Source organism: Rhineura floridana, chromosome 1 (genome assembly GCF_030035675.1).
Source record: "Rhineura floridana isolate rRhiFlo1 chromosome 1, rRhiFlo1.hap2, whole genome shotgun sequence".
Classification (NCBI taxonomy): domain Eukaryota; kingdom Metazoa; phylum Chordata; class Lepidosauria; order Squamata; family Rhineuridae; genus Rhineura; species Rhineura floridana.
In genome coordinates, this window is record NC_084480.1 from 214398852 (window position 1) to 214426486 (window position 27635).

Sequence of the window (27635 nt, forward strand, 5' to 3'; positions counted from 1 at the left end):
GGATGTACCAGAGCGCGCGAGGGCATAGCAGAGCGCGCGAGGGCATAGCAGAGCGCGCGAGGGCATAGCAGAGCGCGCGAGGGCATAGCAGAGCGCGCGAGGGCATAGCAGAGCGCGCGAGGGCATAGCAGAGCGCGCGAGGGCATAGCAGAGCGCGCGAGGGCATAGCAGAGCGCGCGAGGGCATAGCAGAGCGCGCGAGGGCATAGCAGAGCGCGCGAGGGCATAGCAGAGCGCGCGAGGGCATAGCAGAGCGCGCGAGGGCATAGCAGAGCGCGCGAGGGCATAGCAGAGCGCGCGAGGGCATAGCAGAGCGCGCGAGGGCATAGCAGAGCGCGCGAGGGCATAGCAGAGCGCGCGAGGGCATAGCAGAGCGCGCGAGGGCATAGCAGAGCGCGCGAGGGCATAGCAGAGCGCGCGATCTAGAGCTAGGCATCTGAAGTGGTGCATTCCATGCTGTCACCTCAGGATTCTCGACCTGCTGTATTCAGCCTTAGCTTCCGAGGTGGGAAAACAATCAGTTGTTCTGAGAAGATGCTCTGCGATATAGCCTTAACAAGGCTAGAAGATAGAAGCAATACACTGAAGAACTCTATAAAAGAGAAGCCAGGATGACAGATTCATTCATGGAGGAACTGTATGATGAAGAACCAGAAATTTTAGAATGTGAGGTGAAAGCTGCTCTTAAAATATTTGGAATAAACAAATCACCAGGAACAGATGGCATACCAATAGAGTTGCTACAAGCTACTGAGACTGAATCTGTCGAAATTTTGACAAACATTTGTCAAGAAATATGGAAAACTAAACAATGTCCCACAGACTAGAAGTGTTCTGTATACATCCCAATTCCAAAGAAAGGGGATCCCAAGGAATGCAGTAATTATCAAACTATTGCCTTAATATCCCATGCAAATAAAGTAACGCTCAAGATTCTACAACAAAGGCTCTTACCATATATGGAGCAAGAAATGCCATATGTTGAAGCTGGATTTAGAAAGGGAAGAGGCACCAGAGATCATACCGCAAACATAGGTTAGATAATGGAACGGACCAAGGAATTTCAGAAGAAAATCACCCTATGCTTTATAGATTACAGCAAAGCCTTTGATTGTGTAGTTCATTTAAAACATTCTCTAAAAAGAAATGGGGGTGTCACAGCATCTGATTGTTCTGATGTGCAACCTATACTCTGGACAAGAGGCTACTGTAAAGACAATGTGGAGAAACCGATTGGTTCCCAATCGGAAAGGGTGTGAGGCAGGGGCATATTTTATCACCCTATTTGTTTAATCTATATGCAGAAGATATCATAGGAAAGCAGGATTGGACCAAGATAAATTGTAAATTGTAAATTGTTGCTTTTATGTTATTAGTTTTTATTGTTAGTCTCTTAATGTTTTGATGTTTACATGTTCTGCTTTGTACGTCACTTAGAGTGGCTGACAATTCAGCCAGATAAGTGACTAATAAGTTGAATAAATAAATAAAAAATAAAGGAGGTGTGAAAACCGGAGGGAGAAATACCAATAATTTAATATATGCAGATGATACCATACTACTAGCAGAAACCAGTAATGATTTGAAACAAATGATGAAAGATAAACAACAGCATCATTGGGTCATAGAAGTCTCACATTTCCAATAAATCTAACTGCACCCAGCCATTATGGGAGCCGTTCTAGGAATTCCTGTCTCTAAATATTGCCATCTGCACCTTCTCTTCCTGCTTAATCCCTCCCCTGCTGACATCAAAGATTTAGGACCACCCTGGCAAAGCATTCCCATTGTGCACACCTTGGAATCATCACACTTGATCAGTCAGACAGCTTTCAAGTTGGAGTGAAGCTGGCTTGAAGGGAAAATGCATCAAAACACAAAATGCCAAGGTTCCGGAGAAGAAAGGAGTGGAGCATAGCTAACAAGTGTGCTCAGAGTTGGAGATGCACTGGAAACACCTAAACGCAAGTGTGTATGTAGCCTCACTCTTCCTTGATTAAAAACATATAGTGCCTTGCAAAAGTAATCAGACCCCCTCATATTACTGAATTACAAATGGTACATTGTAATTTCATATGCCTGTGCTGTGGAAGCTCCCAGTTTATACAGATGAAAGAAATTGCCCTATCGAGAACACAATTACCTTACCATTGAACCATTAAAGTTGCTGTCACATTGTCAGGATAAAAACCCCACTGTTGAAGGATTATTGGTCAGGCTGTTGATTTGAAGGAAAATGAAGACCAAGGAGCATTCTACAGAATTGAGATGTAATACAAGTGCATAGATTAGGAAAAGGGTACAAAAGAATATCCAAGTGTTTGGATATCCCAGTCAGCACAGTTGATCAATAATCAGGAAGTGGAAGCTGCATCACACTACCCAGGCAATACCAAGAAAAGGCCGTCCCTCAAAACTCAGCGCTCGAACAAGAAGGAGACTTGTGAGAGAAACCACAGAGAGACCAACAATCACTTTGAAGGAGTTACAAAGTTCAGTGGCTGGAAATGGAGTAATGGTGCACCAGTCAACCATAGCAAGAGCACTGGATAACACTGGCCTATATGGGAAGGTGGCAAGAAAGAATCCATTACTGCAAAAGTACCATCTGAAAGCACATCTGGAGTTTGCTAGAAAGCATGAGAGTGCCCAGCTGTGATGTGGGAAAAAGTTTTGTGGTCAGATGAGACCAAGATAGAGCTTTTTGGCCAAAACTCAAAGCGCTATGTGTGGTGCAGACCTAACACTGTGCATGCCTCTAGATACACTATCCCTACAGTGAAGTATGGTGGTGGCAGCATCATGGTGTGGGGATGCTTCTCATCAGCAGGGACTGGGCATCTTGTTAAAATTGAAGGAAGAATAGATGGAGCAAAATACAGGGAAATACTGCAAGGGAACCTGATTCAGTCTACTAAAAAACCTGAAGCTTCGGAGGAAATTCACATTTCAGCAGGACAGTGATCCCAAGCACAAGGCCAAAGCAACATTGGAGTGGTTCAAGAACAAAAAGGTGAATGTCCTACAGTGGCCCAGTCAAAGTCCTTATCTCAATCCCATTGAGAATCTGTGGCGCTTTTTGAAAATTGCGGTCCACAAGCAATGTCCAACCAACCTGAACGACCTGGAGCGAATCTGTCAAGAAGAATGGCCCAAAATCCCTCCACCGTTGTGTGCAAAGCTGGTACATACCTACCCCAAAAGACGTAAAGTTGTTATTGCAGCAAAAGGTGGCTCTACCAAATATTAATGTGTGAGGGTTGAATACATGTGCAAGCAACATGTTTCAGTTTTTTATATTTCTTAGAAACATTTCCTTTTTTTTTACAATAATTTTTATTCAAATTTTCATAAAACATACAAAACAAAATCATAAAACATTCAAAGACAAAAAACAAAACAAAACAAAAATGATTAAACAAAAAAATAAAATGTTGACTTCCCATTTGTCGCAGATCAAATCAGTTATAGGTCTACAATATATAACAATCCTGTCTCTTAAATTATATTATAAGATCACTTTCCTCCAGTAGTTATCTTAATTAATCATCAAATCTCATAAACATTACTTTATTCTTTCCACAAAAAGTCAAAGAGAGGTTTCAATTCTTTAAGAAATATATCTATCAATTTTTCTCCAAATAAACATGTCGATTAATCCATCTCAATAATAATAATCTTATTGTCATAACCATAGTCCAAATAAACATATCGATTAATCCATCTCATCAAAATCTGTTAGGTCCAATAATTTCAATAGCCATTATTCCATTATCCCTATTAATTCCATCTTCCATCTTCAATAGTCCTGTTAAGTCCAGTAATTTCAGTGTCCAATCTTCCATTATCAGTATTCCATAATAATCTTGCTGTCATAGCCATAGTCATATAATAAGAGTCTGATGGGAATTTCCTCTATCCCAAATATTTTCTTGCCATCGATTCTGAATAAGTTGCTGAAATATTGTTGTAAAGTCATATCTCTGTTCTTCTTTTTTACAAAATGCACTGGCTCATCTCTTGAGAGTTTTTCCATTGTCCCATGGCTGCAGTTAATTCCATAGATTTTCTCTATATCAAGCTCCATCACATCATTCCAGTCCAGAAGATTATCCAAGCCATTGATAACTTTATCTCTAATATCTTCATTAATTTCTTCAGAGATAACGTTAAATTCCAAACAGTAGATTTTATTTCTGATATCCATAAACTCCAGATCTTTTTCCAATTCCACATTTGTTCCAATCTCCAGGGCTTGTATCTTCCCTTTATTTTTTCTTTTCTCATCTCTGATCTCATTCTCCTCTCTCACAGGATCCCCTATTTCTTTAAGCTCCTGCGTCATTTTGCTCAGTTCAATTTTCAGCTCCTTACTGCCCTGTCGCAGGGTTTGTTTCATTATCTCAATCTCATCCATTATTTTCTGAAACATAATTACTTCCAGATTCTCAGCCACTTTCTTGATTGCCATTTTTAAAACCACGAAAACAAAACAAAACAAAAATAAAGAAGAACCACTTCTTATTTCAGCAACAATTGGGTTAATATTCCAGGCTTGATGACATCACAGTATAAACAGAGCAGCCTGCCTTATCTCTCAGTTAGTGGCGTCGTGAAGAAGCAGATTCGTCAAAATAAAATAGACCAAAAAGAGAATAGTCCCAGACAATATAATGTTCCTCGGAATAGAAATCCCTCTTCTGTTTATATCTTTAGAATGCACTTCCAGGACAGCTTTTTGCAATAGAAACAGAGATAAGCTGTTAATTTCGTGAATAACAGAGAAGAGTTATAGCTCACCCAGAAGTTCTTTAAAGCTGATTCATTTGACAAATCTCTTTTTGCTGCAACAATTTAAACCAAGTAAAAAAAATAATAGAAAGAAGGGTGCTTGCCTGTTAGTCCGTTTTCTCTTTGAAGAAAAGATAAACGTATCGCATTAATCAGATAGAGCTTGTTCGGAAGTCCGTCCGGCATTGCTGGCTGGACCTTTTCTCATAAATTAATGAAATCCAGTCCTCCCAACAAAAACAGGCTTTTGAGGTTGATCTCTACGTTTCTCCCTGCCCGGGAGAAATTTCATCAGTCAAAAAAAAAATGTTCTGACTGATTTATATCTGAATAAGCTTCTTTTGAGGCGGGAGCCCGTCTCAAAAGCAGGCACAAGCGAAGTCACCCTTCCCGGAAGTCAGAAACATTTCCCAACATAAAACCAATGACACCTTACAATAATTGTTTTTGAGTTTCAGTGTTTCAAAATAAAATACCATACAGAACAAAATTACAATGAACCATTTGCAATTCAGTAATATGAGAGCATTGGTCAGGGGTCTGACTTTTCAGAGTAAGGCACTTCTGGATTTGCATTTTCCATCCCTTTGCCGAGATATTGTGGAGTAAGGCTAAGGACTGCCATAATCTAATGTTCCCTCTGATGTGTGCACCATTCTGTATTAATGAACTGGTTCTATGGCTTGTTAGTTTGTAATATGGGGAAGGAGGCAAAAATTACAAAGTAGCATCTTGTGCTTACAAAAACAAACCATGACAATTTTATGTACGCACTGTTAGTTGCTCAGGTGAATAGCCAAAAAATACAAAAGGAAAGAGTAGTCAATAGCTCTTTGTTTGGAAAAGGGTAAACCACAAAACTAGAATCCTAATATTTTTCTTTTGCCAGATTCTTTGTGCAAACATTCATTGTTCGTGATCCTGTGCAGTAAAACAAAATGTCAGGGGCTTGGATCCTAAGGAGTTAATGGAAGGAAGGCTTCTTGTCCTGTCCTACCCCATAGCCATGTGTGCTCCCCTACACCAAACCCTCTCCAGAAGGTTGAGGGATCCTCTGGAACAATATGGGATGAGGGGCCGGGGATTGCTCTGGGGAGGAGGGGACAGGAAACTTATTCCATGAACTTTTTTCAGATGTCTTAGGATAAAAGGCAATGCCAGTTTTCTTTTGTGCAATAAGTCATGCATCTTTCTCTCTCTCTTAGATATATGTGCACAAGCATGCACATGCATGCGCGCGCACACACACACAAATTTGATGGAACACCACTTTTCTATTAGAGGGGTAAAGTAGAGATGGTTAAAAATATCAGCACTATATACAGCTTTCTTAAAAATGTTCAGCTATTTCCTTAAAATACTTAGTAGCTTAACTGGAAAAGAAAGCAGCAACTTGTTTGGGAATTATATTATGCACAGTTGACAAAACTGATACTGATAATTGTGTATCCAGTCATGGCATAGTGACTTCTTCCAGGAAGTAATTTGTTAGGTTAAAAAAATCAAAGAAGAAAATGCCAAGTCAGCAGGCTAGCAGATAGAGTCGAGGATGAGAGAGTAAGTCTAAATATACAGTGTGAGCCAGTGCTAGTCGCTGAAGCGTTGGGGTGTTACGATTCCTCGAAAAGACAGTATGCTTGCATTGCCAATTTATTTAATTTGGCAAGGAGCGAGGAATTTCCTCTTGTGAGGAGGCAATTCTAACCCCCTTGTTAACCAAAATTACATTTCACTTCCATTCAGCTTACACATGTGTCCTGCCTCTTATGCCCAGCTATCTCTGTTATTATTTTCACTACTTGATTGACATGGGCAGGAAAAAGTTATTCTAACAGCAGCTGTATAGAATCATGCAAGGGTAACAACTATTTCTACTGTTACCTGAAACTGATAAGCCAGTATCTGCCCTCAGAAAATGACATACACGCAGATACCTTTGAATTTGAGTGGCATTTGTAATGTGAGAACAGAATGTGTGTGTTTTGAATGCCATTAAAGTATTCCCCACCCCCTGTTGGTAGCCAGTGGGGCAGAGCAGGATGGGGCAGCATTGCTTACCTGGCCTCCCAATGCAGAGTTCGCTATCTGTAACCAAGAGGGAAAGGGGCAAGATGGCAGGAAAGTCAGCACGATGTAGGTGCAGCGGGGGAACTAATTCAGTGCTCCTGTTGCTACACCTGCACTGTGCTAACCTCCTCACCTTCTTGCCCCTCCCTCTCTTGGTTGCCATTAGTGACCGCTTTGTTGGGAAGCTAGTTGAGAAACATTGCCCTGCTGTGCCCTACCGGTTGCCACTACACCCTCTCCCTCAAAAAACCCTGAGCCGTAAGACACCAACTATGTTCTGGGAATTAAAAGGGTACAAGTAGGACCTGCAACAAAAAGTTGTACTGCAAACGGGTCCTGTTCATTGTGTCATCCAGCTATACCATCTTTCAGGATACTCTACCTCTCCACTTCCACTCTGTGTTCTGCGGCAATTGAGAATGCCAATCCTCATTGGGGTGTTGGGTGCTCTTAGGGTGCCCTCCTTTGATATTTTTTCTACTTCTACTTTCCACAAAGCTTGGCATTTCCCTGAGTATTCTGATGCCACCCTCTTATTTCTGTCAGGAGCCCTGTTTTGGCTACATAGCTGCCATAACTCTTCAGTTCACTGTTAATATATAAATGGGGGGACAGCCGTCCACCAAAGACCGCTCCTTACCACACAATGTCCATTCCCAGATCATAGAGATCCTTCTCTCCCCCCCCACACACCCCAGGTCGTACATGTGCAAGACCATACTCTGCCACCCCTGGTTCTGAAGAAGGCAGCTTTGCTCACTGAAGCTCTGCTGCTATCTCTTCTTCTTCTGGATCACAGTGTAATGGAAGCTGTCACTAGGGGAGAGGTTTAGAATGGACTCTCAAACAGCAAACAGAAGCTGGGCCCCAGGAAACCCCCCCCCTCTCTCACACACACTTAATCCATTCCTATAATTCTCCCATATATTAAAGTTCAAACATTTTTTTCCAAATAAACAGATGTAGCAGATTTTTAATGAACTTTTACATTAGTATTTTAAAAATGAATTGTAAATACATATTGCAGCAGACTCCAGGGTGCCAAATGTTCCAAATATTTTTTTCTGGACATCAGGAAAAAGGGAACATAAGAGCATTTCAATGCTTCATAAAGGTGGGAAAAATAAAATAAAATGAATGTATCTCATTCTTTCCTCACATACCCCTCTCCCAGTTTTCAGGTAAGTCCTAACAAGTAAAAGCCCTGCTCAGTGGATTATTGTTTGGGCTGTATTTGGTTTTCGTAAGACTGTCCCAGTGCTCTAAATTACCTCCTTGGTATAATAAATAAATTGAAACATTGGCCTGTCTTTAACTGCAAATTATTCAATGGATAAAACTTCTGTTATGAAGATGATATACTATTGCTTCAGGCTACACATTAGATGAGGTTATATATTTTTTCTATCTGTGTTTTTAAGTTAAAATCAGCCAGGGTGTGCTGTGAGTTGAATCAGAGTGGAAGATAGGGGCTGGGAAGAGACTGCTTAACTCTTTTCCCTTCTTCAACTCAAAGCTGCTTTCTTACCCATGGGTGGGGAAAGAGATGGGCTCACTTGAACCTAAATGTGAGTGAATCACTGAATTCCCATGACAATTGCTCTCAGAAGTTACCACCACAAGGGAGCAAGTAATCTTTACATCCATTTGCAATCCTTCTAAAAAAACAACTCGTATCCTCTGTATTACTGAGGCTCTTGACAGAAATTTAAGTCTGTTCAACAATGATCACTAGGAATTGGGAACAGCACTTGGCAGTAAATCCAAACATTACCTGCTGAAGCGCTAGAGGGAAACACCTTTTGATGTGGGTTAGTAGTTAATAAGCCAGCTGTGCATTTTATTACATTTTTTTATATCTTTCTCAGTCTTGTGTTTAATATGAGACATTGTCTGTTGGGTGGGGTATTTAGCAGGAAATAATCTACATAGAGTAATCTTTGTTCTGCTCAAGTCGTTGCATGTAGTAAATCAGCAAAAGGGTCTTTTCACTGTTGCAGCTAAAGCTTTGCTTTGATGTTGAACTAAAACACATGTTGCATCATTTTACTTTTGGATTGTTTCAGCCATTGTGCAAGCATGATTGCTGTTCATGACATCACATACTGCATTTCCATCCTATCCTATTAAGCCTATATAATATTTCTGTAAACCCAATCAAGTCCCAAATACGATTGGGCATGCATGTGCATGTATTTAAAACTATTGCCATTCAATATTTTTAAAACTATTGAGGCTGATCATATTGGTTTCTCATTCTACTGAATTCAATGGGATATACTTCAAGTGTGTTTAAGATTGGGAAGAAAAATATTTTTCCACTTTTTCTACATTTGGAATCTCTTGGTTACAACTATATTATTCTTTTTTTAAGTAGTAATAACAAGATTTCTTACAAGTGTGACATCTTTCTGAGAGATGTTTGTTCCTCTATTTTTAGATATCAGGCCTTCTGTCACATGACCAACACTAGACTAACCATTTTTCTGCAAGGATTGGAGGTGGAAAGGAATTCTGAGTTTGAGGGCTTAGATGGCAGGGACATAAGTTAAGAAGGAGAACCCAGAGTGGGGCATGGGCAGTCTTTTGCACTGTAGCACACACTTGTTATGAAGCAACAGACTTATCCTCTCTTCATCTTGTCTACACATTGGAGAATTCTTCGAAGGTTTTTTTTTTAGTTTCCACTTATTGTCTGATCCAGTTCTCAGAATATGAGTGAGTGCCAGCTTTGCACCCCCTTTGATCTTTTGCAGCGAGAGTGCTCTATCTCAGGCTTTGTAGAATATTGTAAGCAAATTAAAGACCTTCAACACAGAACTTGGGCAGGGCAGGAGTGGGTCTTCTTATTTTGTGTCAGATTTTAGGGGAAGCTGAAAGCAGTAGGAGAGACTCCCTTTTCACCCTACCTCTCTTATTTTGAGGGGCCCACTTGAGACATCTTATTCAAGGGCACTCCAAAAACCTGGAGGTAGAAGCCTTCTTGTAATCCACTCTGAACCTTATTTTATTTTATCCCACCTTTTCTCCAAGGAACTCAAGGTGGTGCACATAGCTCGTCCCTTCCTTATTTAAACCCCACAACAACCCTGTGAGGTAAGGTAGGCTGAGAAACAGCTGCAGCACTGGGGGACTAGAGAAGACCTGCCCTGGGAGTGAATATCTGAGCATCTGGGTGCTTGCTTGCTTGCTCCTCTGGGTTGCTGTCTCTTGAGACAGCTGAAGTCCCTGGTAAGTGCTGCAAGGACTGGGACCCCTGCCTGACTCTGGATCCAGAGAGAGGCTGGTCAATCTTGCAACCTCTTGCATCAGCTCCTGGCTGGGTCAGGGGGCATAAAAGCCTGGCTGCCCATGGGTGGCAGGTCTGCTGCTAGTGGAGTCACCACCGAAGGGAATCGCTCCTTGGACAGCACCTTGGGGCATCACGAGGGCGCTACCCCCTTCTATTTTTTTAACCAATCTAGAGGAGATTGGTAGTGGGGAGGACATATGTAGTTCCTGCACAGAGTGAGAGCTTGTACAGTGAAGTGAACGACAGGAGAAAGTTGCCAGCTGCCTTCAGAGTGAGAGTCTGCAACTGTCAGAAGGCTGGCCCTCCCTGGGTGTGAGACAGAGGGGAGTAGATGTGCCCTGTGTGAAAGATATTTGAGTGAGTCTGACTGTTCCCAGTCTCTCAGAGGCCTACTGGGATAACTGGTTCAGGTAGGTTTTGTTGGTGGGCTCTTGTTTGGTCTATATCAGGTGTTTAGGGGGGAGGCTTAGGAAGGAACATGGGTGATGCCACCCCAATTTCAGTGATCATGGATAGAGGGAGGTATAGCTATGGGGAGGTGGTGAGCTACCATAGAAGTCAAAGGCAAAGCTATCTACGCCTTGTTCCTCGCCCCCACCCCTCTCATGGATGGTTCCTCATTGCTCATCTGCTGTGCCCACTGGCCTGTGTGTGCTGTTTAACGCCAGATCGGCACACAATAAAACAACACTCATCCATGATTTGATTGTGGATGAAGGTACCGATTTGGTGTGTATTACCGAGACCTGGGTGGGTAAGCTGGGAGGCTTTGCTCACCTGGATACTCGACACACCATCAGCACAGGCTGCAGGGATGGGGGTGGGGGAAGAGGAGTGTATAAAGTGTATAAAATTATGCATGGCATTGAAAAAGTGGATAGAGAAAAGTTCTTCTCCCTCTCTCATAATGCTAGAACTCGTGGACATTCAAAGAAGCTGAATGTTGGAAGATTCAGGACAGACAAAAGGAAATACTTCTTTACTCAGCGCATAGTTAAACTATGGAATTTGCTCCCACAAGACTCAGTAATGGCCACCAGCTTGGATGACTTTAAAAGAAGATTAGACAAATTCATGGAGGACAGGGCTATCAATGGCTACTAGCCATGATGGCTGTGCTGTGCCACCCTAGTCAGAGGCAGCATGCTTCTGAAAACCAGTTGCCGGAAGCCTCAGGAGGGGAGAGTGTTCTTGTTTCCCCCAGGCACCTGGTTGGCCACTGTGAGAACAGGATGCTGGCCTAGATGGGCCACTGGCCTGATCCAGCAGGCTCTTCTTATGTTCTTATGTAGGTGTTGCTGTGGTCTACAGAATTTCTATCTCTGTCACCAGGAAACCACTCTGTCTTGGAGCTGGCTGTGAGGGCCTTCACCTGATGTCGGGCCAAGGAGACAGTAAACTAGGGTTGCAGCTGGTATACCGTCCACCCTGCTGCCCAGCAGCTTCTCTGACCAAGCTGGCAGAGACTGTCTCGGCTGAAGTATTGGAGAAGCCCAGAACAATAGCCCTGGGTGATTTCAATGTCCATGCTGAGATTGCTGATGGTGTTCCAGCTTGGGACTTCCTGGCCTCCATGATGACCATGGGGCTGTCTCAAGTTGTTACCAGCCTGACACATAGGGCAGGGCATACCCTCAACGTGGTTTTTGCTCCAGATGGAGGAAGGGGTGGTCTGGAGATGTGGGTGGTGGATGTCATTACATTGTCATGGTCAGACCACTTCCTGGTGAAGTTTAGGCTTGTGGCTCCAATCCTTCTCTGCAGGATCGGTGGACAGATTAAGATGGTCCACCCCCGGAGTCTAATGGAATCCACAGGATTCTTGAATGCCCTGGGGGAGTGCCCAGTATATAGAGCAGGTGACCCTGTTGAAGCCCTTGTCACACTGTGAAACAGCGAGGCACGTCAGACTCTTGACACAGTTGCCCCCGAGCTCCCTGTCTGGCATTGTGGAGCCTGGTTTGCACCTTGGTACACCAGTGAGCTGAGGGCAATTAAACAGGCTGGATGACGGCTAGAGCACAAGTGATGAAAGACATGCTGTGAGGCTGATCGGGCACGACTAAAACATCATAACCGTGCTTGCTGTGCAGCAGTGAGGGTGGCGAAGAAGGCCCACTTCTCTGCCACCATGGCATCCTCAAGTAGCCATCCGGCATAGCTTTTCCATATTGTCAGGGGTCTCTTGACATCAAGTGCAGGAAATGGAGTTTTAGACCTTTCAGAGGTCCACTGTGAATTGTTTGCAAGGCACTTTAAGGGTAAAGTTGCTTGCTTCCATAGCAGTTTTGATGCCCCATCCACATCTACTGTAGTCCCCAGTGACATGTCCAGTGCAATGTCTGCTACAACTTCTTGGGAACAGTTTCAGTTGCTGCAGCCTGATGATGTGGAGAAGATGCTTGCGATGATGCGGCCAGCAACATGTCCTCTGGACCCTTGCCCTTCTTGGCTTATTAAAGTTTGTTGAGGGGGTTTGACTGAGTGCATCCAGGGTGCGGTCAGTGCATTATTGCGGGAGAGAGTGGTTCCAGCTGCCCTGAAAGAGGCGGTGATCCAACCGCTCCTGAAAAAGCCCACCCTGGACCCATTGGTTTGCGACAACTAGCGCCCGGTCACAAATACCCCCTTCTTTGGGAAGGTGATTGAGAGGGTTGTGGCACAGCAATTGCAAGTACTCTTGGATGAAACAGATTATCTTGACCCATTCCAGTCTGGGTTCAGGCTTGGTTATGGGACTGAATCAGCCTTGGTTGCCCTGATGGATGACCTTTAGTGGGAGAAGGACAAGGGGAGTGCAATCCTGTTATTCTCACTTGATCTCTCAGCAGTTTTTGATACCATTGACCATGTTATCCTTCTGGGCCAACTTGGTAAGATGGGTATTTAAGGCACTGTTTTAGAGTGCTTCCAATCCTACCTCCATGGTAGTTTTCAGAGAATAACATTGGGTGATTGTCTTTCGGATCCCTGGCAGTTGTGCTGCGGGGTACCATCTTGTTCCCCATGCTGTTTAACATCTATATGAAGCCCTTGGAAGTGGTCATCAGGATATTTGGGGCGAGGTATCAGCACTACGCTGAAAATACCCAGCTCTATTTCTCTGTAACATCTGAGTCAGGAGAGGCTGTACAAGCGCTGGACTGCTGCCTGAATTCAGTGGTGAGCTGGGTGAGGGACAGTAAACTGACTCTGAATCCTAGCAAGACGGAGATGCTGTGGGTTGGTGGTTCCCGAGTTCAAATAGTTGGTCAGTTGCCTGCTTTGGATGGGGTCGTACTCCCTCTGAAAGAGCAGGTCCAAAGTCTGGGGGTGCTCCTGGATCCGTCTTAGTCGCTAGAGGTCCAGGTGACCTCAGTGACTAGGAGTGCCTTTTACCAGCTTTGGCTGGTAAGACAGCTGCTGCTGTTTCTGGACCAGGATAGCCTGACCACTGTTGTCCATGCATTGGTAACCTCCAGGCTGGATTACTGTAAAGCACTTTATGTGGGGCTGCCCTTGAGGTTGGTCTGGAAGCTGTAGCTGGTGCAAAATGTGGCAGCGAGGCTGCTCACTGGGGCAGGGTATTGCCAACATGTCACGCTGCTGCTGAAAGAATTGCACTGGCTACCTATTGGCTGCCGGGCTAAGTTTAAGGTTCTAGTTTTGGTGCACAAAGCCCTATACAGCTTGGGACCAGGATGCCTGAAAGACTGCTTTATCCCTTATATATCCAATTGATCACTGCACTCTGCAGGTGGCACTCTGCAGGTGGGGGCCTCCTGCAGATACCATCTTATCAAGAATTCCATTCTGCACAACATGGGAAACGGACCTTTAGTGTGGCGGCACCTACCTTTTGAAATTCCCTCCCCTTAAATATTAGCAGAGCCTGGGAGACCAGGGTTCGAATCCCCACATAGCCATGAAGCTCACCTTGGGCCAGTCACTGCCTCTCAGCCTCATGAAAACCCTATTCATAGGGTCGCCATAAGTCGGAATCGACTTGAAGGCAGTACATTTACATTTTTTAAAATATTAGACAGGCGCCATCTCTGTTATCTTTTTGGCGCCTACTGAAGACCTTCCTCTTTCAACAAGCCTTTTAAGTTGAGACCTTATCCCAGTCTGCTTCTGTGTTGGAATTGCTTTTTAATGTGTTTTAAAACCTTTTTTAAAAAAAGATACGTTTTTAAAGCTTTTTCAAAAATGTTTTAAAAGATCTTTTGTTTAATATATTTTAAAGTCTGTTGTTATGGTGTTTTAAAGTGTTTTTAGTGTTTTTGTTTGACACCCTGGGCTCCTTCTGAGAGGAAGTGTGGGATATAAATATATAAAACAAACAAACAAATAAATGAAATAAAGTAAACAGTGACTAGCCCAAGGTCACTTGGTGAGCTTCATGGCTGAGTGGGAATTCAAACCCTGGTCTCCTAGGTCCTAGTCTAACACTCTAACCACTACACCACACTGTCTCTCTTATGACAAACATGCACAGTTGTGCTATATACGCCTGGCTCAGGAAATGCAGGATGAGAATATTCCCCAAGTGCACAAATGAGCCTCCAGGTTCAAAGTGGAGGGGAATGTTCCTTCCCATGCATGCAGACTATCTGCCCCGGAAAAGCATATGACCCCATCTCTGTGAATCAGAGGGAGTTTAAAACATTTTTATTTCAGTCCACATTTTGTGATATTGCTACTCCTTCATTTTTAAGAGGTTGGTCTTTATTTTGATTTTGTATATTACTATGTTTTTATGAATTTTGTGCACTCCCTTGGGATGGTGATTGTGCCCTGAAAATGGATGAATAAATAACTACTAGGCTTGGAGAAGAAGAGATGGTGATGATGCAAAAGGGAAAGATGATGCTCACCACAAAGCTGGCCTTGGCTTGCTATCCTTCCCTGCTACTCTGAGCCTGATGGCTTCTATGTGCACTCAGGGAGCCTCATGCACAGCTATAGTCACTGTAGCCTGATAACATGTTGCCATATGCTGTCAGTAGGTCAACAGTTCACCATTCTTGCCAAATGGAAAGCAACCCGGTAATGCTAGTGAGTTCAGAGTGGAAAGTTTTGCTTTACTTAACTTTTGGGGGCAGGGGCCCTTTGGTCCTTAACAGTTTGTTCTTTACATATTTAGGCAAAACAAGAGGTCTCTTAACAAATTATATTGCTAAAACAATGAAACATGTTATGGAACTGAATTCACAGCTCCTATTATCTAGACCAGCAGAAAGTCTGCATTTATGAATAAGCTAAGTTGTGTAAGTAGGAGGAAGCAAAACTTTACCGATTTTTAATTCAGGTGTTTGAATTCTTCCCATATTGGACTTCTGATATTATAATAATTGCTGGTGTTGTCAACAAAACAGCTGACCCTAGCAATCAAAGGTATGAATTCGTGAATGGAACTGAAGCCTTGGGGTCCAGTGGTGTTGGTTTTTCCATCTTCCTCTCTCATTCGTGTTCCTCTGTACACAGACGTTTTCTTCTTCTGACCACCTCTTCATGTCAGTAGGGTTTCCACAAACAGAAATCAGCAATTGTGTGACAACTCTGTTTGCCTAATCGTGCTTAAAGGACCACCTGGATGTGCTTATTTTCCTATTCTCTCTCTTCTAATATGAGGCACTGAGGGACTTTAGTTTAAAGAAGATAGATTTGCTGTGACATAGTGCATTTAGCATGACAGCAGCCAACTGAGCGGAGGGGCAGCCTCATTCGGAAGGCTACACTAGCTTGTTAAGAAAGGCTTCACCAGGGATGGAGAATCTGTGGCCCTCCAGATATTGTTGGACTCCAACTCCCAGCAGCCACAGCTAGCATAGCCAGTGTTTAGGGATGATAGAAAACTTAGCAGGCGCCTTTGCATCCCAGGCAGATGGAATTCAGACTGCTTATTGTAATCTTAGCAAGTGAATACTTTAATTATAGACACTCAGTGATCACTGTACTATCAGTGTATAGAGCAAGGTAATAAGACTCCCTGGCCAAACTGCAACACAAAGTTAAGTGTACTTAAGACAAATCAGTTGACTTAAGTGAACTTAACGGTTTGTTGGATTGTAGCACCTGTAGCACTGCTTTCAGCAGTGAGATGTGGAATGAACCTTAGGAATTTAATCAACTTTAGTACAGCTTAGGCATTCTTGGTGAGTATTGTGTTCATCTATGCTTAAAGTAGAAATAGGTGATTTGCAAATATGTGGCTGTGTTGTTGCTAAAGGAAAAGATAATAAATACCCTATTTCCAGCCTCTGTGTTAGAAACTTGTTGAAAACTGTTTAAAAGGACACATAATATGCACATTAAATTATGGGAAAGGAATGCACTTGGAAAAGCCAAGTTTGATCTCCTCCTAGTGTCACTGGAACATGAGTGAACCTGTTTAAGGTTTATTCCATGTGGCAGAGAAGAGGAAGTGACCTAGTGTATAAAGCGAATAAAGGATTAGTGATGGAATAATAGGAAAAATCAATGGGAACATTGTTGCTGGCATTTATAACAGTGTTTTTATTAGAGCTAGCTGAACTGAATTACAGCAACCAAATTACAGAGCACCTCGCAGGACCAAAAGAGGAGGCTTTGTGCAAACACCAAGAGAATGGAGCACTATTATGCACAACTGTTTGGCTTTCTGATCAAACAGGAGCTTCCCTCCTCTTCTCATGGATTTTTAGTGGCGCTGATAGTATTTTTTCAACTGCTAGTACATCAGTATCTCTTAACTGGACGTGTCATATGTTCCATTGAATTATATTGCTGTTGGAAAAGTGTGACATTTATGTCAAAAGGAAAAAATGCATTCCCATTGGAATCCATTTTGGCTCCATTTTATGGTTGTGATAGTTAGCTTTGTTTCACTAGAGGAGATACATAAGGTTCACCCTGGTCATCAACTGGTTTTCCTAAAGGGCCAATTTGAAAAGTGGCCTGCCAGCAAGTTCTGTTAACACTCATGCTGCTTTCTTTGCAAACATTTTACTTCTAGATTGGCAATAAACTGGGGAACCACACAACACATTTCAAAGAGACATTATATGGTAAATTGCCCTGCAATTATCTTCATCATCATCATATATGGCAGGTGGTTATCAAATACCAACTAAATAATAGATATACTAATTTGGTCCAGAGGTCTCTAACTGCTAAGATCTTGTTTCTGTTCCTTACATACTAAATTTTAAAAAGTCAGGACAAAAACATAGGAAGCTGCCTTATACCAAGTTAAACTATTTGTCCATCTAGCTCAGTATTATCTATTATAATTGGTGGCAGTTCCCCAGAGTCTTACATAGGGATCCTTCCCATCATCTTCTATCTGATCCTTTTTAACTGGAGATATCAAGGATGAATTTGGGACCTACTGCATGCAAAGCATGTGCTTTAACACTGACCTACAGTGCAATTCTACAGCATGTCATCAATACATTTTAGGAAGATTGTATTTACAGATTGTGAGGGAGTCTAGATTTCTATGCTAAAAAACCCCAAATTCTAAAGGAGGCATAAGATATGAAACTTGGATACACCTGCAAGTGTTCAGTTCTCACAATTTTCTGTTTTATTCTGTGGCAGGTTTTCCAATTTTCCAATAGCTTTTCCAATAGCTATCTAAAATCAGTTGATAGAGCCACAAGAAGCACTTGGCAGTTGCACTGAGTGCTCCTCAGAGTGTTTCTCTGATCACTGGAAGCTACATCCTCTCAAGTTGCTTATCAGAAGTTCCCACCATATTTTCAAGGTTTTCTTTATGATCTTGAAGGCTTGAGATTTGTTCTTTATGTAAAGTGAAAAATTCAACAGTTGCCATTAGGCCATGCCTCTGCAGTGCCATAGTTAGATTCGGTGCCTATGGAATATTCTGTCTTTGGGGAGTGTACACTGTATTGGACCAGAGTGGCCAATTCTGAGAATATAACATAGCTTCATACATTCTGACAAAAAAGATGGCTCCTGTACTACAACTTAATTGCAAATGTTGCTGTGTCTTTAGCCATAAACTCATGTCCCCTGTTCCAAAATATTTGTGAAACAACTGTTTTCTTAGTTATACTTTTCTCTGTGTGTTGGTCATGTATCTGCACATAGTATGCACATGGGGGAAAATATAATTTTGCATGATGAGCTGAAGGTTGAATTCTTGTTTGGCATTTGGAATGACATGTTTTTCATGTTCCAAACACCCACTAGCAGAAGTTATTGAACCTCAGATTATAGATCTTTGATATATGGGAAGTAATACAACAAAAATAGATATAGACTGGGCTATGGAAAAAACAAACTAACTAGGGTCATGGTTCAGGCACTACAGTGTATAAAAATGTTCCTTATTAGGAATTGAAGCTGGGAATCTGTGAACATATTGAATGTTCCTTAACTGCTCAGGCACTTTATACTGTAAGTATTTTTTCTTAGTGGGTGGGTCTGTATGATAGCCAAGTGGAAATTTTCACAGCACTGCAAAATTGAACAGTACACATTGCTTCAAAATGTACAGTACCGTGCAAACTTATGAAGTATCCCAAGTAACTACTCTGACCATGCACAAGTTTATGTGTGGGGGGACCCGTAACTCCTGCGTACAAAATGAAAAACAGATATAGTGAGAGTATAAAGACCTACTCTTGTGGATTCCTTTGCTGTATTAGTGCTGAATGTGTACAAGCAAGTCCCTTCTCAGTTGTGGTAACACAGAAATCTAAATTCCCAGCTAGTATTCATGTTATCATTAGTACGTTCTGAAACAAGGTCTGCTGAAACACAGACATTCATTCAGCTTGGGAGCAGAAGTGAGATCCCCAGGCACAATTATATTTGGTCCTGTAAGCTTATAGAAATCTATTGAAAATTTGTTAAGTATAACATGGGGATTTTTTTCTTCTCTTTAACCTTCACTACTTAATTTTTATTTTATTTTATTTGAAAGAGAGCACCACTGAGAGCCTCTGAGCAATCCAGCAATGTCTGCAAATTCTTCAAGGTGAAGGATAATCTGGGACTCCCAACAGACGACAGTGAATGTTGTAAGTAAGCTGCACAATAAATATTATTGAATACTTCATCTGTAAATATCCTCGGCGTTGAGGAATCAGAAACAAAAAGAAGTTAGCTTGACTGACACCCAAAACTTGTTTGTCCTGCCTTTCACTTACTTAGAGTGAACCTATAATATATCCTTGAAGTCTTAATTATTTGATTTTGTAATGGGGTAATTTTCTGTGGCGTCCCCTAATTTTTATATGGGAGATGTTTTCTTTTCAGTATTCCCCTAAAGTTGTGACAATCCTCCATGGAGAGATCTCCTTGCCCGCCCCCTTGCCATCAGTCTCTCAGATGTGAACTGTTTGAAGATTCACAAAATAGATAGCTGCATGTGGTTATATGTCATGGCGTATCTGTCAGTTTATGATCCTTTAAAGAACTCAGATGGGAAGTATAATGAAATTTTATTCAGAAGTACAATATAATATTGAAGGATACTGCAGATATCTTTCAACAGTAAAAATGTGATACCAGAAAGTGCCATATATGAATAAGTTTTGTGTTTGTTTTAGCTGTCAAAATATTCATGTTTTCTTGATACAAATTACCTCCCTGATGAAGGAGGCACTCAGCATCTGATCTATAGGATAGCTCTACTTCCAGAGACTAATCTCTGACCTCACATATATATTTGGGAGTACATCCCACTGAATTCATCTGGCATTGCATGTAAGGAATTGAGTTTAGTAATTAAGTATGCTACAACCCTCAGTACTCATACTGAAAATAAGTCCCATTCAACTCAGTGTAATTTTCTTCTGAGAAAACATACATAGGATCAGGTTGCAAAGCTGCAATCCTGTGCACAAGTAAAAGTTACTGAAGACAGTGAGACTTAACTTCCAAGTGAACATGCATGGGATCAGTCTCACTTAATGCTGTGGGTGGCGGTCTTACTTTTTAAATAATGTCTGTGAAGCAGAGTGTGATGCTGGACTTCTTTTTCTTAGGGTGGTGTTATTTTTCAGTGTTATAATTCTCAGACGATACATTTATTGTTGCTATTCAAATGCTATCACTTAAAAGTATACAACTTGGTGATTTTAAAAGAAAACACTATGGGCAAAAGTTCATTCAGCATCTGAGTTCTTAACTTACAAATATGTGCTCCTGTTATGCTTAAAGGAAGTGACAGTAAGTGACAAAACTGGAATCCATGACAGTAAAATGGGGTTTGCTCATTTTTCCAAAGAGTGATCCAAACTGAAATATTACACTGAAAATGTCTTTGTTCAGTGCCAGAGCTAATGCAATCGATTCTCTTTTTCAGCTAAAGCATTTCTGCCTCTTCCCCATAATTACATCATTTCACTACCACCAGATACAATCCAGAGCCAAATAACATTTTAAAATACTCTTTGGAATCGGCTCCTTGTATCCATCTAGCAATTGTTTGTTTACAAGGCAGCAACTTTTTTTTTTAACTTACACCCTCCTTTCTTTCTCTTTTGGATGGTAGTGAAGATATTTGGCTACAAATTTAGCATTGTGAGATCCCAACCATCTGTTAAGAAAGAATGTTATTTTATTTAGAAAATTAATTCACATGTTATTATGCTTCCTTTTATATATTCAAGATATGTCTAGGTATTAGGCCTTAATTAACAAGAATGCTTAAAGGAATAATTATATTTATTGTTAATGTGTTTCACTCTTCTTCTGAGCAGTGTTTTTGCCTTCCAACAACTATGTAAGGTAGGTTAGGCTAAGATATGAGGAGACTACTTGGTGAGACCTTCACAGCTGAAAGGGTGTTCAGGTGTCCTACATCAACACTCTGTTGATGTGTTGGCTGCCTTTGAATATGAATTGTAGATTCATTCATGCACACATGTATACAACTGTAGATGCTAGAACAGTATATAGAATCTGATTCTAAATGTTCAGCCCTGGGTCAGGCTGATGATATTTAAGCTTGCTGAAAGGGAGTGGCTGGATTGAAAGAGGAAGGAGTCTTTTTTTGTCACCAAGGACTTATGTTGCAGATTGCTGTCCATTGCCCAATCTTCGCTTCACCCATATACTATCCTACTCTTGCACTCAGTGGATACTGACTCCTTACCTAAGATGTAGTTCAGTTAGGAAGGAACATGGTACTTATTACTGAGTGGCATTAATTATAGGTTCAGAGACATTCTTTCCAGAAAGGGGAAATCCTACCTACTCCTTTTGGCAGGAATTGACTGTTTTCTGGGAACACTTGTCTTCCAGATCTTGCCTTGCATGTTCAGAGTCATTCACTCATCCAGTGGAGATCATCCTCGACACAGCCTTCCTTCTTCCCTTCCCTTAAAGTATTTTTGAAAAGGGCAATATGGAATGAGAAATTAGCTTAAGCCTTTCCCAATGTGCCACATGATTTGCATAATGTGCAAATTATACACTCCAGATCTTGGGAAATGGAACATGGCTTTTAATGAAACAAATATTTGTGGACATATATTCATCTTTTAACAGCACTCTTGAGTGACATAGCCCTGGTACTCCTTTTGTGGATAAGAGCTACTTCTAGGGATGTAAAATGTAGTCAATTTCTGTCACAATTTGCCAAAGAAAGGTCATTCTCCTTTTGCATTGCTCTTTGCATTCTGCATAAGAAACCACAATTCAATTTGGGTTTTCTCAGTGGCAGATGTTTTGTTGTCATGTTTTCCTTTCATATTCAGTTTCAGTTCAGTTTGTTATTACCTCCACCTTTGTATATGCGGAGCCCCAAAGATCGATGGACTTGCTGTTTTGTCCATTGTATTCAGATCCTCGATCTAAATTCCTGTGTTTTATTTTGACTTGCCTGCTTTTTAACTCTGTCCAAGAGAAGATTTTTCTCCTCTTGCCTGATACAGACATCATTGTAACCTATAGGGTCTCACATTTTGCTTTGGCAGCATCAAAAATTCGTGAAAAATTCATCACTGATAATGCAGTTGCCCGTTCAGGGGATGTCTTGATTAACGTTTTTGCTAAATGCTCTGATTTTACATTATAACCTATTTTAATTTTATAAGTGATCAAATTCCCTGTTAATTTTATTTAAGTATTTAGATTTCTTGTTTTATATGTTATATCTATTGTAAATAGCTCTTATGTTTTAATTCTTTTAATCCTTCTGTTTGTATCTGTAATGGTTTTTGGCCCAAGCAGTAATAATAAGCTGAACTGAACTGAGCAGTATATAACTAAAAAAAATACAGCTACATTTGGGGCAGTAAATGACGAATTCTGAAATTGGAGCTGGTTTGCAAAAAGGGGGAAAGTCTCTATTTGGCAGGCTAGTTATTACTGAGAGGTATTTTTAATGCTTCAGTGTTTGCTTCAGAATGAGGGTGGGTACATTATGTCACTGAATCTGTAGCTCTCTCAATAAGCTTCTTAGAATCTGTAACAATTATTTTACAAAATAATGTCTAATATTCTATTCTTCCTTTCTTCCTCCTTGCCCCTTTCTCCCTGGTTCTTTACAGTGCGTGGAAAGTACATTTTAAAAAGGAACTAGTTCTGGTTCAAGTTTATCCTGCCCAAAAAAGAACTAGTTCCAGTTCCCATTTGTCCTTTAACAAAACAAACCAGTTCAGTTCAAGTTCACCCACAAGAAAATTTTAGTTCATAAAAAAATCATCCTTGGTAAATAAAACAATAAAAAAATCAGCATTCAGAATGCTGCATGCTACTGTGCTGAAGTACAGGGCCCAAATATAAATCAGGGGACACACACAAATAATAAGATGTCTGAGAGACAGAATGTCAACAGGCTAAGCTTTCCCCTTAATTGTTTTTCCATGCTGGAAAAGGCTTACCTTCTTTAATTTGTGACAGCAACATAACTGTTAAAGGCACAAGGCATCATTTTCTTTGTTCCTGTACCTGTATTTGACACTGCAAACTGCTCCTGTTAGAAGAGAGTGAATCTCTTCAACAGGTAAGATACAGGACAGCCTCACATTCCTTCTTTCAGATTGTTAGCAATAATGATAAAGTGACTGAATGACCTTAGCAACAGCAGCACCTCCCATAACTGCCTAATAAGCCTTAGAACGTTGTCTCCATGATTTGCTTTTTTACCTTTCTTTATAGATGTCTGATTGACTTAATTTTTTTAATGAAAGAGTATGAGCCTCCGCTGGGGGGAGGGGAGGAGGGAATGAACATGCAGATGAACTAGAAATCATTCAGAGTTCTACCCCAATATGAAAATTCATCTTTAATTCACCCAGCAATTATGGGAACTATTTTCAGATGTAGTTCAGAGATTTTTGAACGGGTGAACTTTGTTCAGCTGAACTAGTTCATTCTAAGCACTGGTTCTTTATTCTTTTCATCTTAGATGCTACTCAATATACTTAAACTGTTAAGTTAACTCATCCCATTTCCCCAGGGAACTCTGTGAATTATAGTTTGGGGTGGCTGCTATGGATGTCTAAGAGAGCCTTTCACAATTTAGAACTGCCAAAATTCTTTGAGGGAAGTGGTATAAAACTGACACACTTTTTAAATGTAGATAGACCTTAATAATTGGCAAGCCCTGGTAATCTGCAAGTCCTTGTGGTGTGGAGATGGCATCATGGTGCTCCTGTGCTAGGTGGCAAAGACTATAGAAACCCATGCACACCCTTTTTCATATACTCACCATTGCACTTGTACTACATGGCAACAGTACTCTTCTGTGGAGAGTATGGCAAAAATCTTTGTGTTAAGCATTCTGCAGAGGCATTTTGAATGCAGGAAGCACTCCTGGCTTGGCCCTTGAGAATGGCATGTTGTGGGTCTCTTAGGATAACTATAAGCTCTTTACCATGGCAGAATGAATGGAAAGTTTTGACACAGTTTAAAGTTCTGAATTAGGCTGCTTCTAAACTTGCTTGCATCTGTTTACAGCTCACTTCATGCCTTTTTTAAAAACCAAAAAACCAAAATCTGCAGACTGCTGAGAGAGACACACCATCCATATGTCTCTGTTCTTGTAAGCAACCTTATATTTTTAGGGATGGGGCAGAAAGAGCAGGAATTGCAATTATTTGAAAAACGCAGTCTCTGAAAAGGCAATGATTTATTCTCAGGCATTATTCTTGATCAAGAGCCACAGACAGCTGCTGCTTGCCTTTAAATAGGCATAGCTCTATAGGCATGCTGTAGATCATGGTTCAAGGGACTAACAGATCTCTGCCAAAATCATAAGTATTTAACACCAATGAATGATAACTCAGAATGTCTTATTTGCTGATTTCTGTTTTGTGTCATGTGCTTCCAATACAGAGCAGACGTTCTCAAATTTTGTCATAGTGAGCCTCCCCAAAGCAGCTGTTTCAAGATTTACCAGTCATATAGCCTAAGACACACACACAAAAAATGATTTGTATTTTACAGAGCTTTGTTTTCTCCCAGGTAGATACAAAGAAAAGCAAATCAGTGGGAAAAGGAAAAGGCAGCAACTTGTTTGTAAGGCTGTTTTTCCTCTGTACCATCAATCTACACAGTAGACAAACTGTTAATTTACATGGGTTTGGGACATGAATGAGGTGGTATGGACATACCTTTCCTCTTAGCCAAGATGTAATGGAGACTGATGGAAAGGAGCTTACGGCTCTTCTACCAACTTTCCATCCCACCACTGACATATATAACCAGGAAAAGAAAGTATTTTTTCATTCACTCCAGAAAGTAATGAAAGAAACATTACTCTTAAATTTTACCCAATTGACAATAAATCCCATGGAAGTCAGTGGAATATGTTTTCAAGCAGATATGGTTCTCAGCAGGCTCTAAGTCTTAGTTTTGGCAGAATATTAATGGTTCAACGGTTGTTTAAAGCAAAGATTCTAAAGATTCATTGTCATATTTTCTTTGCTGTTCTAAAAAGATGTGGATGCAAAGTTGATTTAATATGTATTTGATTATATATATATTTTTAAATACAGATCCACCTTTGAAAGTCATACCTTTGCTTCATGAATGACGAATGAAAATGTAATGTAGGAAAAGCAACAAATGTACCCGTTTAAGAGAGAAAACAATATATATGGCATTACTATTTCACTCATTTAAGACACAGGTGTGGTACCTGAGTGTACCACATCTTTTTTGTTTTAAAGGGCTATCGTAAAGTAATTTTCTAATGATTTTGTATTTTTTCATTTGCAGTGTAACACCTGAAATGAAAAATTGGGGAGTTCTTTCAACATTTGTGGGATTCTTGTCTTTTGAAATTCTGCAAATCTCCTAGAATGCAATATGTTCTTAGCCTTAATCTATTAAGCCTTTCCTTTGAAAGCTATTGTTGTTGTTGTTGTTGTTGTTATTATTATTATTATTATTATTATTTAAACTTCTGTCCCTCCCTTCCTCCCAGAAAGAGCTCAGGGTAGTAAAGAAAGGACAGAACACTCAAAACATCTTCAAAACATCTTCTAATTTAATTTTTTTTAAAAAAAAATCTATTCCAGCACAGACACAGACTGGGATAAGGTCTGTACTTAAAAGCTTATTGAAAGAGGAAGGTCTTCAATAGGCGCTGAAGAGATAACAGAGTTGGTGTCTGCCTAATATTTTAGGGGAGGGACTTCCAAAGGGTAGGTGCCACAACACTAAAAGCCTGCTTCCTGTGTTGGACTGAACAGACCTGCTGATAAGATTGTATCTGCTGGAGGCCCTTACTTGCAGAGTGCAGTGATCGACTGGGTATATAAGAAGTAAAATGGTCTTTCAGGTATCCTGGTCCCAAGCTGCATGAAGCTTTATACACCCAAACCAGCACCTTGAACTTGGCCCGGCAGCTAATGGGCAGCCAATACAATTCTTTCAGCAGTGGGATAACATGTTGGCATTCTGCTTCAGTGAGCAGTTACACAGCCACATTTTGCACCAGCTGCAGCTTCTGGACCAACCTCAAGGGCAGCCCCACATAGAGTACATTACAGTAATCCAGTCTTCAAGTTGCCAGTGCATGGACTACAGTGGTCAGGCTCTCCCAGTCCAAAAACGGCCACAGCTGTCTTGCCAGCCGAAGTTGGTAAAAGGCACTCTTAACCACTGAGGCCACCTGGGCCTTTAGCAGCAAAGATGGATCCAAGAGCACCCCAGACTACAAATCTGCTCTTTCAGAGGGAGTATGACCCCACCCAAACCAGGCAATTGATCAGTTATATGGACTTGGGAACCACCTACCCACAGCTCCTCTGTCTTGCTAGGATTCAGAATCAGGTTATTGGCCCTCATCCAGCTCATCACTGTGTCCAGGCACTGTTCCAGGGCTTGCACAGCCTCTTCTGATTCAGATGTTACAGAGAAATAGAGCTGGGCATCATCAGCATACTGCCAACACGGTGCCCCAGATCTCCTGGTGACTGCTCCCAAGGGCTTCATGTAGATGTTAAACAGCATGGGGGACAAGATGGTATCCTGTGGCACTCCACAGCACAATTGCCAGGGGGCCAAAAGACAATCGCCCAATACTATTCTCTGAAACCGACCTCGGAGATAGGATAAGAACCACTGTAAAACGGTACCTCCAATACCATCTCACTAAGTTGGCTCAGAAGGATACCATGATCAATGGTATCAAAAGCTGCCGAGAGATCAAGTAAGAATAACAGGGTCAAACTCCCCTTGTCCTTCTCCCACTAAAGGTCATCCATTAGGGCAACCAAAGCTGATCTAGTTCCATAACCAGGCCTGAACCCAGATTTGAATGGGTCAAGATAATCTATTCCATACAAGAGTACTTGCAATTTCTGCACCACAGCCCTCTTGATCACCTTTCCTAAAAATGGTAAGAGCAATTTTCTGATTTGACCTGCAGTGTAGGTACTAGGAAAGTACCCTTCCAGTTCAGTCCTTTGCAGTTTTAGTCAGAGGTCAGTCCCACTGAATGGGACTTAACACCAAAAGGGTTTGCATAGGATTGCAGGCTTAGAGATTGGTTTCCTCACAAAAGCTCAAATACACTCTGATCTGCTTCTAATGTAAATATGGTAATCAGCTGAGAAAAAATTGGGTGTCAATAAGTTCTAGTGAAACTTACTGTAGTCTCTTTTGCAGAGTTTACTCCAAAGTGTGAATGGCCACAACAAGAAATTCTTTAGGTAGGCAGCCTAACAATACTGACTAAATGATCTCATTTCTGTTTGCTGTGATGGGCATCTGTCCAAAAGAGTTTAATGTGACTGATGTGTAAGTAAGAAGAATTCATTTGTCCATGAAGTCCTGGTGGGAGAAATACTATTCTGTTGTGAATAACATGCTTGTTCACATCCATTCCAGGTCTGTTTGCAGCCTTTAAAATATATGACTGCAAACTGTATGTGCATTGGGTAGGGACGTTAGATAATCTCATGCACACTTGATGGTGTTGGTGCTATCTGTATTTCTTCAGAATGAGTCTTATGTTTCTGGTTGTGTTAGGTATGACGCTTAGAATTACAGGTGCTGATAATGTTTCAGAGGGATCTGATGGCAGAGAGGTC

General features: G+C 41.2%; 1 protein-coding gene across 15 annotated transcripts in view; it reads left to right on the top strand.

Moving 5' to 3' along the window:
• The window catches only part of ATXN1 (ataxin 1), a 356147-nt gene that overhangs the window by 206353 nt on the left and 122159 nt on the right, over positions 1-27635 (top strand). For all 15 annotated transcript variants that reach the window (XM_061592513.1, XM_061592471.1, XM_061592570.1 and 12 more), the window contains one exon: positions 19064-19160. The gene's annotated coding sequence lies outside the window, so the exon portion shown is untranslated. The remainder of the gene's footprint in view (positions 1-19063; positions 19161-27635) is intronic.